Source organism: Rhodnius prolixus, unplaced genomic scaffold (genome assembly GCF_049639745.1).
Source record: "Rhodnius prolixus isolate KJV_2025 unplaced genomic scaffold, Rpr scaffold_1, whole genome shotgun sequence".
NCBI classification, from domain to species: Eukaryota; Metazoa; Arthropoda; class Insecta; order Hemiptera; family Reduviidae; genus Rhodnius; species Rhodnius prolixus.
Genome location: NW_027411581.1, coordinates 27089338 through 27100050, shown reverse-complemented (window position 1 = coordinate 27100050; position 10713 = coordinate 27089338). Strand labels below are relative to the sequence as shown.

The 10713-nt window shown below is 33.4% G+C and overlaps 1 long non-coding RNA gene across 6 annotated transcripts; it reads right to left on the bottom strand.

Moving 5' to 3' along the window:
- Positions 1 to 423: 423 nt before the first annotated feature.
- On the bottom strand, positions 424 to 9855 carry LOC141451416 (uncharacterized). 6 transcript variants are annotated; one of them, XR_012456766.1, is made up of 7 exons: positions 9692 to 9855; positions 8130 to 8190; positions 3731 to 3889; positions 2006 to 2099; positions 1865 to 1932; positions 1657 to 1763; positions 424 to 1579 (listed from the first exon to the last, which is right to left on the bottom strand). It is a non-coding gene; the product is annotated as an uncharacterized lncRNA (long non-coding RNA). The 6 variants fall into 6 exon arrangements; XR_012456765.1 differs by having other exon boundaries at positions 424 to 1763; XR_012456763.1 differs by lacking the exons at positions 424 to 1579; positions 1657 to 1763; positions 1865 to 1932 and adding an exon at positions 7839 to 7884 and having other exon boundaries at positions 1971 to 2099; positions 8130 to 8193.
- Positions 9856 to 10713: the final 858 nt, after the last annotated feature.

The window sequence follows — 10713 nt, the reverse complement described above, 5'->3', positions numbered from 1 at the left end:
AACTTTTTTTTTAGCGTAAACAAAAATGAATTTTAGAATTTCACCATGCAATTAGTAAAATGTATTGCCTATTTGTTTCAGTCTGGCTTTACGTCCGAGTAAATTAGGTGTCGTCCACGGGGAGGAGGCTAGCAAACATACTTTACGACAAAAGGCACACAAATCGCTCCCATCAACTATGTTGGTTCACGAATCTAGGCTACGTTGTTTACAAAAAAAAGGTAACGACAACTACAATAAAAACAAGAACAAGAACAATTTTTGACGTTTATTCCATTTTTGGCTTGGTTATCTCAAGAATCTTTAATCTTAGTTGTTGCAAAGGTAAATAAATAAAGTTATAAAGGAGGATTGGTTTTTATTTTTTTCCAAAAATTTGGGAACTTTAACTTTTATAGGAAAAAATAGTCAAAGTTGTTTGCTTTTCAACATGACACTTTTATTAAACATTTTTTAATGATAAATCCTTACAAAACTGTGCCAGCGGACAGTTTAAGTTTTAATAAATTTACTTCAAAACAACCATTGTAAAAAATCCCAGGCTTCGACCAGGAATCAAATCCATGATCACAAATTCAACTTATATGCAATTATTACGGTCCGAATAAAATATTAGAAGGTAATAAAAAAATAAGGAGAAAACAACTGAATTATTGTTTAAGTAAAACGACACTTTTTATTGGTTTATTTAAACCAAAAGTTTATACCCAGTGAAGGTTATACCCAGTTTTGAGTCTTATCACCTTAATTTCCTTCATTCGTAGCTACCTACCTAAATGAAAATAATCATTCAAACAATTTTATTAGTCCTCATTAACAAAATTTATTTTATCATCTATTTATCTATTTTTACTTCATCATGCCAGGGTCAGGATAATATTGCGGTCATGCCACATATTCGAAACAGAGTATGATGTTCCCTGAGTCAGAAAAAAGTGACTGAGAAATGTCTGTGTTTGTAAAATATTCCCCCAAAACCAAAAATTGCAACAAACTGAATCTTTATATTTAGATTGCAACTGACCAGAGGATCTGACTGTACCTTACCGATCAAAATCCCATATCCTGAGATATGGAAACATTTCTGTAAGGATTTTTCACTCGTTTAATATTTTCTCGGAAATTATTTCTAATTTTCTCAAAATATCTAATACTAATAGCAGATAAGTTGGTCAACACGTCGGCCGGTGCGCTTTTTATTGTGATAGCAAATTAGATGTGCACGAAGGCAGAGACAATGTAGCCATTGTATATTACTACAAATTTAACATTAACACTGAAAGTAGAATCCAAACCGTGGAATTGGAATCGTTCCCAGTAACACGGTACAGTAGTGCAGTGCTCCTTTAGTTGCTCAGCTATGATGGCGCCTCGTTGTTAATATTTCCCTACAAATGTTAGCCAGATGTGCTTCGCACTAGGCGCCTCGCTATTGTATTTGTCCGAGGATGGACATTGCTGGTTGTAACAGAAGGTAATGAACTGGAAGGTGTCTAATATAATTAAGCGGCTTGCTATTCTCATTTGAATAAAATGAAGTACAATGTGTTTTTCTCCTCTTTTTGCGGACATTTTCTGCCTAAGATAGAAAAATTATTATTAGATATAAATAAAGCTTTCGGAGAACATTTACGAATTTATATTGGTTTTAGTGACCGTAAAAATATTGTATTAAGGATTCAAATTGGCGAGGAATCGGTCCAAATAAAAACCACTCGTCTTTTTTGCCAACGTTTCGACAAATATACTGCCTTCTTCAGGGCCTGGATATAACAAATAAGACAATACACACCAATTTAGAGAGTTGATACACAGTAATACAAAAAATAAATACAATACATTTTTTATAATTATTGAAACTTACGTGGCTATGCGGGTTGGTTGAATTACAGAAAACTAAGAGCCAGAACTGGTTCTCGCCAATTTGGAATTCTTAAAATTAACACTTACTTTAGTTGCTGAATTAATAATTTTTAATAATCTGTAAAAGTAGAGGTTTTATTACTTATTTTGTACAGAAAATTGGGATTCATTGTAAATTTCGTGATGGGTCCGTATTGGTGTCTAGGTCACTCTCTTCACTGCTGCCTCTTGAATTTCTAAATATTAATAACAAATTAATAACAATAAAAACAGAATTTTCTTAAATAAAATTATCCCTTAGTGGGATAGTCAGTTAACTCAATTAATAAAATATTTATCTTTAATTCTATTGGCCGTATCAAAACCGCTCTTGCTTTTAGCGATATCTTACCTTTTTTCAGCACATTTATTTAGCTTCTACAGGACATCTACCGCACAGCATCCACATTCAGTCACACTACATAAACATGCACGAAAGAAAAATACGCTAGCTGTTTTAAGATAAGAGCTGTACTACTAAAGTGAATGAAACGATGAAGGCTTCTGAAGAAAACGTTGTGATCTTCTACTATGGACAAAAAACTGTCTGCCTTCGGATTTACCGAGGTATATGGCAGCCGTATCTGGCTAATGGCTTCCTTACTGAAGCATTTACTGGCTGAAGGAAGTGCCTACTCTAAGATAACGGAGAAATCCGAACATCCACTCACCAAAGGAAGAGATTCGCATTAACGCACAAGGGAAGTAGTGTGATCGAGCCAACATTTTGAAATTTTTCTAAGGAATGTCCGTTTTGAGTACTCTAACATAGTTAGATAATAAAAGTGGAATAGTTTCCGCGTTTTTTTTCGACAATAATGTGTGGACGGCTAAATTCAAACCTAAGAATCGTAGAAACTTTAAATTTGAGATTTAGTTCAGCTAACTGACCCGACAAAATGCATTTAGGCTTTACTTGAACAGATTTTTGTGGACTTTTATCGAAATTTAATTATGGCTGAATACTCCAAGGTCTTTTCTAAAGTGTCATTTTAAATACTGGAAGTTTCTAGCACCAGAAGTACAGTAATGAAACGTCAAACCGAAATTCTGAGTAGGAAAAAAAATATCAATACAACGAAAGTGCAACGTCACAGAAAAACTTCTTTGCCTTTTTTGATCTTCTCTAGGCAGTTTCAATGGAATTATTTTGAAGGATAGGCTTAACAGTTTTTTCTGAAACTGTTGCTGAGGAAATATAATGCTGTTCTGAAGAAGCTGTGATGTCATCTTTCCTTTAAGTACCTCATTACAGTAAACTTAACATTGAAGACAACCAGTATTTTTAGAACCAGTTTACATGTTAAAACAAAATTATGGTATGATATGTGAATGTTCTCATGAGATATTTTTTTTTTTTTTGTAATTATTTATATGGAGTATTATTTATAATTATGAAGAAATATGTTGAAAACTAAATTTCATATTATTCGCATATCATTTTTAAAAAAAAATATCACATAAGCGGTATGTGATGGTGCAAAAGTTTATTGCAAGAGATAGGAAATCGAAATAACATTTTACTTCGTTTTTAAAAATAGGTTGAGTGGTTATAAGGTCGTATGATGGGTTACAGAGTTTTCACCCCCCCCCCTCATGAAAATAAACCTCGTTACGGATACATTGGTGAAAGTTAGGGGGATAGGTTTTCTCACTTGAGAGGATAAAATTGCCTTGAGATAGAAATCAGTGGGTAAGCTTTCATATGATGAGGAATAAATAGACAGAAAAAAAAAATCAAACTTACATGATGTTGACTTAATAGAGAATTTTATTATAATTGTACATATAATAAGTGAATAAAGTTATGAATAATTGCACTACTTACATGCTGGTTAAAACTCTGAAAGTCGTGGCTAGTTGCGCTTGTATGAAGATATCGCATGCGTAACAAAGAGTTATGAAATGTATACAAAATCTTGGAATGAAATAGTAACAAAGGCTGCTTGAAAAACTGAGGAATTTATGTACAATTTTTCCCATTTATCTGGTAAACAATAAATTGTTAAGATTATTGAACCAAATTTTGTAAAATTATCCTCCACACACAATAAAAGTAAATGTTATTGGTTCTCAGTAAAGAGAAAATTTCAAAAAAAAATATCTGCGAAAACAAAAAAGCTGATTGTTTAAATCTGAATTAAAACTGTCTGGCAGGACAACAGTAAAAGGATTAATCGTCAAAAGCTTCAGGAAAAAGCGTAAACACCCAACTTAGAAATTGTGTGAGCTGTAAGAAACTCCGAGGAAGCAAACAACTGGTGTGGCCAGCAGATGGATTCGAACCCGGGATCTTCACGTGTGAATCAAGAACTCTGACGAATGGGCTAATCCTTTCCCTTTCTTCTTGTTTTTAACTACATTTTGTTATTAATATTATTATTATTATTTTATGTAAACATCGATGCGTCAAAACGCGTGAACCGATTTTCATGCGTAGATCATATGATTCTTCTCCAAAGTTTTGGGCAGATGTACAGAAGCCAATTCTGATTTTTTTTTTTCCAGAAAGCAACTCAAATGATTTACCATAAAAGTGTGTTTAGCCCTGTAGCTGGGTAATATCGCTAATTTCATCTATTGTTGGGCGCATGTTCTGTATAGCTGACCGGTTACGAAGTGTAATGTAGTGTGAACCGGAAACATAGTTCCAAGTCAAATTTCTCTTCACCAAACTGATTAATGCTTCTGTGATGAAAAATGAAAGCCTGAAATCGGTCAGGGATACAAAGAAGCCATTCATTCTACTACGGATAAAATCAGCGTTCTACGTTTAACTGAGTTCATTCTTTACGCTCATGAAGATCTACAACTTTTTTCCAGTAAAACTGGATTAAGGGCATTGCTGCGATTATAGTTAATCTTTCATTTTTTTTTATGACTTACGGTCTCACCACTAATATTTTACAGTTTTGAACGTAAAATATGTTACTGAAATGCCAAATTTGAGGTGAATTTCCTCAACTGAAAGAACTTTTTTCTGAACAGTTTTTTTGGGTATTTTCCGAAAATATTTGATATCTCTACCCAGTTCTAGGAAAGGGATAGGCTCCCTCCTCCGAAGGGACATTTCCTTTAATATGGCGGATTCATAATCAGCACAATGGGGTTGGATATGGTGTAGTGGTTATGAGTAGGAAGATTCCAAGTCTGAATCCAGGTCTAGCTACTTTTTATTTATTTTTGGAAATATTTTAATATTAAATTTGAGCTTCTGCCTCTCAGGCGCAACACCTAATTTGATAGTTGAACTCTTTTTTTCTATTGTGCAAAGTTACCTTGAATTAAGATAACTCTTTAACTTTGCCGCAGCCAATCAGACTTTTACTCAATCAATTAGGACCTATTTCTGTCAATTCTTGTTTCTATATGCCCTTAACCTATTTCTCTTGATTACCTCCAAGGCCGAATCTATTCGCTAAAGAAGAAACCAAACCACAAAAACCATTCACGGAATATCAGCATGGGTCCTCAAATTGCACAGCAAGGAATTGTTAGAGTATGTACGTAGTAGTTGATATCACCCTACCATTGTGTATAATATACTGAGAGAAAGAGCCTAGAGGAGTGTAGCTAACAGGGATGATCCCTAGAGTCGCAGCCACCCAACTTGCCCATTAGGTAGAACAAAGTTTAACAATTTTCCGTCCGCTCATGTTGTGTATATGTGCTCATGTAGGGCTGCAGAGAAAACCACCTGGGCTCGTCTTTCCCTTCTAGATTATAAGCCGTAATAATTGGAAAGTAGTGCCTTTAGGGAATTTCATTTTAAACTCCACCGATCGGCTATTATTTCACTTTAGAATGCGAATAATGGCAGTTTCATAACTCAATGTCACGTAAAATTTACAAGTACAAAGTCATTTAAATAAGTTTAATCTATGACTTATAGTCAGTTTATATTTGCTGAAGTCGTAGGATAATGTGATTAGCAAATCATACTATTCTCTGTTAGCTAACTCTCTATGCTTAATCTTCTCCTTCATGTCCCTCCACTTAGCTCTGGTGACTCCGCGAATTATCTGGGATCAAATTTTAAGTTCTTTAAAGACCGCTTTACTCAATTATTTTCGTTTAAATTTTCTTAAAAACCACCCTATCGAATTTCTTCTTTTTTACTTCTTATGCTTATATTACAGACGAAGGTCAGCGAGTTTTCTTTGAAACATTCTCTCAGAAAAATATTCTTTAAGTCAGTTCCAGGAAAAGGTGGGTTAAACATGCCTCTAAAGAGCTATTGAAGCTAATTACCGGCCTTATCATCTGTGCTATGTATTTTTTTTGTTCTCTGGGCGCGTCGACTTCGTGTCCATTAGCGCCCTCCAAACCAAACTCTTACCCCAATCATGGCCACTCTAGACTAGGGGACTTCTAATCTGTGTGGCTTCCGCACGCATTACCTTTTCTTTCAAGGCAGGAGGAAAGGTCCTTGGTTATAGATCCCTAGCTGTGTTAACGCTCACTGCATATTTTGTTTTACCCTGAACAAAATTTCTGCTCCAAATCTTAAACCTACACCTAACTGCAAAAAGGAGTAACAAAAAAATAATGCTTCGAGCTTGTCCTAGCTTGTTTCGAGTTGTTTTATCTATGCTGCAACATGAATTCAGCCAACTACTAAGACAGCTAGGCTATTCCTCGCTACTTATCTATAAAAGTAGACCACGTTTATTTAAAAATAAAATAAGTCGAAAGAGGCTTTAAAACTTACTAATTTTAAAGTTAAAATTTAAAAGTAATTCGTTTGAAGACAGAGAATTTATTACTCGCTTATTTACAAGATTTGGTAGCAAGATCTGGCTGTACCCTAACACTGGTGGTCTGAGCATTTTCACAAGTAATAATAATAATAAATCTGTATTTATGCAATTTTAGATATTACAGGGAGTCAACTTCGTACATTTTTTGTTTTGCATCTAATACATTTCTAGTACAATGAAAATGAGAATAATTAGATAAATAATTGAATAGATAGTACACTCCTTTTGAAAACAAATAAGTCAAAATAACTTTTAATAACTTTTGTACTTTTAATTTATTTGGAGCCTTTTCACAGGTATTATCATTGTGGAGTGGCTTCACCCAAAGCCAGCTGTCCAAGATTGCCGACAACTTCTGCTGGTTCTGCTTTAAAATGTCTGGAGATTTTTCTTTTCCATCCCCCCACGAAATTTCTAGTTGGCAATTTAGTATCCAAGAGTGTTCGCGCAGATATAACAATTGTTAGAAATGTAAAAATCTCTGAAGTAATGGAAAACAATTTCACAATTTCATCGCGTATTTATGAAAAAATAATATAATTATTATTTTGAAAAATAATTTTCTTTTTGTGAAACAAAAACAAAAATGAGGAAATTTATGAAATGAGAATCTTGCTTTCTCAAATATCTGGACAGGTAAATGTAACCGAAATCAAATTATCGTTTTTTTATAGTGTTCAGGATGCGGTTTTGGTTCCTTGATAAGTCAAGCAGATCTTAACGGATCTTGTCCTCCCTTACATATTTGATTCACATTTATATCTGCCTGAATGCGTGTTGTAGCCATTAGGCTAAAGATATAAATTCAATTTCTTTATTTTTTAACCTAAATATTGTATATTTTTTGTAAAAACTTTGACATTGTAGCCACAATGACTCTAACAATTCTTAAATCTGCTTTAACTCATTTTTAACTCAGTCAAGTGCCTTCGAAAAATGGTAAGTCTACCTCCTCCCTTCACCTAAAAATCGGGCACATGGATTTCATTCTGAAAATAACGGTTACCGCAGTTATCTTCCAACTCTGGAAACTGAAATATGCCTTTTAAAGAAAACTACAAAGTGGTAACAAAAATGGCCACCCCCAACCAAAAATAATTTAAAGATAAACAGAAGGGGTAGCTGAGATGTTTTCCTATACAGTTAAGGATTGAGAAAAGCTAAAGGTGTACTCACATATGTAGGAGAAAAAGTCCTGTAAATGCTCTACCAGACTTTGTACCTGGAGAAGTAAATAAAGGTTGTTACTTTTCAAATTTAGTTAAAGGGTAGAATTAGTTTTTTATATAGCATACAGCAGATATTTTACGATGGTTTGCGTAAAATCAACATTTATCTAAGAGTACTACAAAATCAAATTTAATCTCAACTACATAATTGTGTAGTTTTGCATGAAAGTGATTAGAAACAACGATTTTAATCTGCACCAATTGCGTCTAAAAAACAATATTAAATGTACTGGCATACCTCAGAGCCGTTGGATTTCTTGCTCATTTCAAATTTATCCTATGTTATCTGTTTGTACTCTCTGCTGAAAATAAACATGCTTTTAGAACGAAGTTACCCTTTTAGTATAATTAAATGGAAATAAATAATGAATATATTGTGTAAGGTTATGTAATATGGTCTTACATAATGTTTAAAAGAGTAGGTACTAAATAATTGATAAGTAATCTCCGTTGCAACTATACTGTCTACTTTTTCAGCGGTTTTTTTTTGTCTACTTACTTTGAAAACTTAGAGAATAGTTACACAACATCGTTGCGTAATCGTAAATACGTGGAAATTTAATGTAATTAAGTTGGTTATGTTTAGAGTTAATCAATACCAAGTGTTTAACAGAATTTTGCTGAGAGAAATCTTTGGATTTCAATCTTTATCGCTGTTCATCGAGAAATTTGCTGCTCACATTATACTTACTATTGTGATTAAACTTTACGAATGAAGGATTTTAGCGAAAAAAAAGGCTAAAAAGTTGTGTAAGTACTAATAATGATTAGTAAATACTAATAATGAATGCATTGACAACATATTGACCGCAGAAGATTCGCTGACGAGCGACAATTGCATTTGAAGACACTTATATGTGGTTTTGGCAATAATATAAACTGGTATCTGCAAATAGGAATGATTGCGTCCGAAAGTAAGTTTGGACTAAATAAAAGTTTGGTGCTCCTTACATACGAAGTATACGTATGCTCGTAAGTATAATTCGAATGAAGCCTTGGTAAGTTAAATAATTTTTCAAGAGCGCAATTGTGAGAAATTTATTTGGTATTTATGAAAAAAGGAGATTCATAAAAAGGATGCTTGATTCTCTGGACAGGAAAAATGTAACCGAAATAGCAAACATAGTTCTTTCAGGGAGTGTGTATTACCCCCTTCTTCAGATATCTTGGCGTCGCTGAGAGGATATCATTCTAAGAACGGGAACCACACACAATATGGACACTCTAAATGCCCACGCTAAAACACATGACTTGCGGTCATTTGTACACATTTAACTTTCTGCAGACTCTTTACATCTAAGCCTAAACGCAAACATTTTAAGGAGTCACAATAGATCTTTTAGGTTGCAGTAGATTTTAGTAACTTTTAACCACTCCCATGACAATCTATATTTTGTTTCCGTTTGTACAAAAAATTCGCTATTATGGCCAACGTTGCGGTAATAATCATTGTTCATATCAAAACCTCCTTCAGTAATCGAAGCAGGATTAATAAAATTCTGCATTCATCAGTTTATTTCTGCTAGAAAATATTAACTTTTGCTTAAGTATGCTATCTTCAGCATGAGCTTAGACATACCATGTTTAAACTGCTGAGGGAGTTGTCGATAGAACAATGCTACAACAGTTACTAAATGATTTAATGATCTAATAGCCAATCAAGGTGTGCCAGTAAATATCGCATAGTTCATGATAATATGATAGAAAATGGCGTCACTTTTCTGAAAAAACTATTTCACACGATACACACTTTAACTTACACTCCTGAAAGTAGTCATGAATTTAAGAATAATTCTGTACCTTCATAAACTCTTTCCTAAAAGAACTCTTTCTTCGTTTTTAGTCATTGCTTCGTTTTTTTGTAAACTTTTAAAGTGTTAGTGTACATTTTAAATAAATTTGTCATTTTATTGTAAATAGAAATTTCTGTGGAAACTAATTGATTGATAAAATATGAATGCTAAAGTGTGTTAGTAGGTTGCTATGTTATTAGCTGCCTTAATTTTGTGCTAATTAATCGTAATCTTCATGAATGTAGTTTTGTAAGTTTGCTAGTTTTTTTTTTATTTTAAAGAAATGCAATTTTAAAGAAAATTGTTTGCCAGGAACAGTGTTACTGTTCTTCACCAATCCCGAAACTACAGATTGCTTACAAATAAATAAATAATAAAGTAATAAATAATAATAAAGGCTGCTACCCCTTAGTTTATCCTTGCTAGTTCACTGTCGAACTGTGTTGTCTGTAACGAGAGAACTCTGTCCGGAGGTAGGCAGTTCACTGAAAATGAAAAAACAGATGTTAATGCACCTTAAATTAAAACAAAATAAAAAATAATCACAGGCCTATGTTAGAAAAATTGTCTGGAATCTATTGTGTGATTTTAATAGATTTTTTGGAGCTGAAATTGAGAAAAATATTTAAAAATCTAAAGGTTTTTTCACATTTTTGGATTTTTTTTTATACCACAGGTGTTGGGCCTATTGTAAAGTATCATTTGGTAAAACAATGATTGAAATGAATAAGTAATAATAATTGTAAAAGGATGTGGCCACCTCAAAAGACTTTAAAGCCTGGTATGAAATCCATTGAGGGAGGATGTAGAGCAGAGCAAAGTTTGACTTCCTCCGTTGCATATTAAACTAGGGCTAATGAAACAGTTTGTGAAGGTATTAAAAAAAGATGGAGAGTGTATCATGTATCTTTGCAGTCGATTACCACGTTTATCTGAAGCAAAGGTAAAGGAGTGTGTTTTCGTCGGACCGGATATAAGGAAGCTTATGAAAGATGAAAATTTTTAGTCTGAAATGGAGGAAGCAGAAAA